Source organism: Camellia sinensis, chromosome 12 (assembly GCF_055761805.1).
Source record: "Camellia sinensis isolate YWXY chromosome 12, ASM5576180v1, whole genome shotgun sequence".
In the NCBI taxonomy this organism is placed as follows: Eukaryota; Viridiplantae; Streptophyta; class Magnoliopsida; order Ericales; family Theaceae; genus Camellia; species Camellia sinensis.
Genome location: NC_138972.1, coordinates 154669385 through 154674065, shown reverse-complemented (window position 1 = coordinate 154674065; position 4681 = coordinate 154669385). Strand labels below are relative to the sequence as shown.

Below are 4681 nucleotides of genomic sequence, written 5' to 3'. Positions count from 1 at the left end.
CTTGCAACGTGTAAATATAGTTTTCTTTTCTTGTTTTTATTGGGAAGTAAATTAATTAGTTGTATCAAGCATTGTGCGGCCCACTCTCCTGTTGTCAGATGGTTAATGATATTGATACATGGTGGTGATTGAGTTGGTAGTAGTAAAAAGGTCTAGTTTCTTACAATCCCATCCCTCAAACTTCAAAGCTAAGGTTTTATTGTGGAGAGGGACTGTATGTGCCAGCATCCATATTTATGCTTCTGGTGGTTTAGAGATGGTGTTGAGAGAGTGTTGTCTTCCAACTCATAAATTATACCAAGAAAGTTATGCAAATAGAATAATATAAGACGTGTTGTTATATACAATGTTTCCAGTGTATTGTCAGTTCAAAATTGCTGAACCACATGAACTGGCAACTCAAATTAAGCAGCGACGAACAAGTGCAGTACATTTACAGCCCCACTGAATTCAGCATGACAACAAAATGTCCAACTACTAATTGGTTTTACATTGCCAAAAGGAAAAAGGTGCATGAGGTAGCTTATCACTTTGATCAAAAGCAAAGAAAATGGGAAATTTTAATGCAAATAGCATACAACCTTAAGTCGTGTGAAGAACCACCAAACCATGATGCTTAGTGATGAGAGCTCCATGTGTGTGAGTGACGTTACCTGTAAAAAACAAAAAGTTACAAAATATCAATGATTAATGTAAAAGCCATCAAGCAGGGCTTCAGATTAACACTACACTATGTTTCATTCTTGGAGGTTAGCCATGCTTGTCAGATAACATTCTAGCCAGTATGATCATGCAGTCACATGCATACACATTACGTATATTACAAAACATGAAAATTGAGAACAGGACAAGTCAAGAATAGTTGTTTGGTAGATTGAGAAAATTGGGTAGTCTCCAGAGTAATTGGATGTAATACATTAATTATCATATATGTGGGCACTATTGCAGAAATGGATTTCAAGTTATAGGTTCCAGTCAAAGATGCAAATGTTTGATTCTCTGCTATTGACCAAGAAGGTGCATTTAACTGTGTTTCACACTTCAAAATGCTGCAGAAATTTTGAAACCAAAAAAATATATATATATATACAAGATTATATTTCTGAAAATGAAGTTTGATGATATCAATAATGAAGCATTAAGTTGAAGTCAAGAAATATATTTGCAATTCTAGAATCAGAAGAAGGATATGATAATGATTAAACCTATCAACGAATGGCCTGACCTCAGTAGCATAGACAAAGCATGATGACCTTCTTATTATTGTCCAATACCAAGTGTTGAGAAAAAGGTGATCGTTTTTCAGGAATTAAGTTGCTTCAGTTTCTCAAGGACTTGATTCATTGATGGGCAAATAGAAAACGACTCCACTGTGCAGATGATACAAGTCTCAAAATCCCCAACAAACTCTCTTTAGGCCCGGCTTCCCACAGTTCTAGGGAAAAGAGCTCAGAAGAACATCCCTTCTTGATTAGCAATTTAGCCCATGCAACAATATTGAACCCATTACCATACTCAGAAAATGATGGATTGAGGGACTGCTTTCATGACATCAGTTCCAAGAGCACAACCCCAAAACTATAAACATCTGCCTTGTCAGAAACCCTGCAAATGGTTGCATATTCTGGTGCCACATACCCAAATGTGCTTGCTACAACCGTGGTAGCATGGGTCTCAAAAACTTCTAGAAGCTGAGCTAACCTAAAGTCAAACAAGTACGCATTAAACTCCTCATAAAGTAAGATGTTGCTAGGCTTGATGTCATGATGAACTATGCGGGAAACACAAGAGTAATGAAGGAAAAGGCAAAGCTTGGGCCATGTCAATAGCTATCTTGTGGATCACTGACCATTCTACATTATTGTTTGACCTTTCATGTATGAAGGTTTCAAGATTTCCACTAGAAAGATAGTTGTAAATCAAGAACATCTTAGCTTCTTCCATGTAGCACCTAATGAGAGTCACAAGGTTCTTATGCCGAATTTTCTTTCTAGAGTTCATATCTCTGCATTAAACTGTCGAATCCCTTGAAATCTACCAATTGAGAGCCTCTTCACAGCTACAAGGAAGCCTGGGACCAATTCTGTCTTGTAAGTTGACCCAAAGCCTCTTGTGCCAATTAGGTTACGGATACTGAAATTCCCAGTTGCTCCAACCACATTGTCGTAATTCAGTTCAATTGGAGCATATGCAAAGGTCACTACAACTTTCTTTTTTAAGCTAGTGAGTCTACTAAGCTTTCCCCTTCCAATGAGAAGGAAAAGAACTATAACTACTAAGACAAAAAGCACAAAAGATGCAGAAATGGCCATCACTATTACAAAAGACTTCAGTTTACTTCGACTGTGCCACTTCTGAACTTGAAGTGGTACTGGAAGCCCAGTTAGTGGTGCTGAGTACTAGTTCGGCACAAACTTAAAAATCAATTCCTTCCAAAACAATCAGAATTATTTGCGTGTTGAAGATGAGGTATATGACCTGAAAGGTTATTGAAAGAAAGATCTAGTTGAATAAGATTGACAAGCTTTGAAAAAGATATAGGTATCTCCCCAGAAAGCCTGTTGTGATCCAGCAAAACAACTTGAAGACTTGTGGCATTGGCTAAGCTTCCAGGGATGGATCCAGTTAGGGCATTTTGAGAGAGATCCAAAACCAAGAGAAGTTAATTGACCAAGTTGAGTTGGGATTTCTCCAGTCAAATTGTTGTCTTGGAGAGAAATCAACTCCAAATCCTTAAACTCTCCTAACTGAATAAGTAAGGATCCAGACAACAAGTTTCTACTTAAGTTGAGAAATTTAAGCATCTTTAAGTTGCTAATCTTGGAAGGAATTGACCCACCAATACAGTTCTGTGCTGCTTCAAAAACGATTAACTATGTGCAATCAAGGAGTAACTCAGGGTCTAGTGCACCAGATATTTGGTTAGCACTCAAGTTAGCTGAAAAGCTCTGCAAATCATTACAGTTTGAAAATAGCACTCCTAGAATAAACCCGTTAAACATATTATTGTTCACCAACAATCCATATGAGGTCTTACCAATGGTCAGTAAGAACTTATTCATAAATGAGAAGAAAGACAAAGAACCAGAGAAGCCATTCCAACTAAAATCATGGACAACCATAGATAAATGATCATCTGAGTTGGATTCGAAGAAGGTGTTCATCTAAGAACCCCAAATAGGTATGTTAGAGTAGGCTATCTAAACATCTTCCTCGTATAACAAGTTAAGATCTTTCCCATAAGAAATCATGCTAATATCACAACTTGTGTTGTTGCTAAATCTTGGAAGAAAACCTGACAACGAATTTCTGTTGACACTGAAATACCCCATACATGCAACTTGCAGCTGTCAAAGAAAGTACCCTTGTAAACCATTTGAACTCAAATCCTAGTGAAATTTTTGCATGCTACTGCCATATTCTGAGGTAGGTCACCAGTAAAATAATTTTGCCTAAGATTGACTACCCTCAGGGATCAATAATAGGTATTATTGCTATTATCGCTCCTCTAGTTATCAAGCAACCTACCCTTGAGATTTGCCTTTGGCGTCCACAATACCTGAAGGTTTGAAAGCAACAACACTTTATAAGGTATACCACGGTCAAAGGCATTGAATTCTCCAACACCACAACCACCATTGGCAGCGGAGGAGCTATTTTGGTCGGATTGGGGATCAGCCAAATTGGTCAACATGACAAAAGAAAGCTTTCGGCAGTTGGCTAGTTGTGTAGGAATCCTATCGGTGATACTATTTCTGGAAACGTCGTGAATATGGAGGTGGTGAATTTGGCCTAACTCGAGAGGAATGAGACCTTGGAAAATGTTGCCATCAAGCAAACGAGTTCTCAAGTTGGAGCATTTGCTGATAACAGAAGGAATAGCTTCGACAAAATAGTTGTTAGAGAGCTTCAAATGATTGAGAGACACATATTTAGATATAACATCAAATTTATGGAGATCAATTGGACCAGAAAGCTGATTATTGGAGCAATCAAGATTATTTACTTTAGCGAAACCAATCAAGGTATCCGGAATAAGACCGGAGAACGTATTATAAGATAAATTAAGGAAACGGAGATAGGAGAGATATGTTATTTGATAAGGAATGCGTCCGGAGAAATTATTTCCTTGGAGCACAAGGATTTGTAAAGACCGAATATTGTTGATTAGAGATGGAATCAGACCGGAAAGTAGATTGTGGGGAAGAGAGAGAGAGTGCGAAGCTTAGGTAGGTTTCCAATACAAAGAGAAAGGGTTCCGGAGAGGGAGGGAAATAGGGGAAAGCGAGAAAGTGATGTTAATAGCAATAACTCTTTTGGAGGTAGAGTCGAAGTGGACACCATACCAGTTGCAGTGGTTGTTGCTGTGGTTGTTGGTAGAAGAAGAGTTAGAGTTAGGGTTTTAATTCCAGTTCCAGTTAGAGAGATGGTAATATAAGAATTTGTTTTTAATTAGGCTGTCATTGATTATATTTTGTTTGGTTTGTGAAAAACAAGTTGAAAGTGATTCAGACAAATTAACGGGTATGAGTCCAAAATTATCATTGTGATTCATAAAGTTTTGGACCATGGTCTATCTTGGTGTGTTTATTATTTTATAAGTGGATATGTGATATGGAAGTGTAAGGCCTGTTTTAAGTTATTTGGGTTCCTTAATGGGATGGCTGAGTAGTTATTTTAC

General features: G+C 37.7%; 1 pseudogene across 1 annotated transcript; it reads right to left on the bottom strand.

Annotated features, from left to right (window-relative positions):
* Window positions 1-312: 312 nt before the first annotated feature.
* LOC114311172 (LRR receptor-like serine/threonine-protein kinase RPK2) lies at window positions 313-4402 on the bottom strand (annotated as a pseudogene). Its single transcript, XR_003646394.2, has 2 exons — window positions 1226-4402; window positions 313-653 (listed from the first exon to the last, which is right to left on the bottom strand). The product of XR_003646394.2 is annotated as an LRR receptor-like serine/threonine-protein kinase RPK2 (transcript).
* Between the last annotated feature and the right edge of the window lie 279 nt (window positions 4403-4681).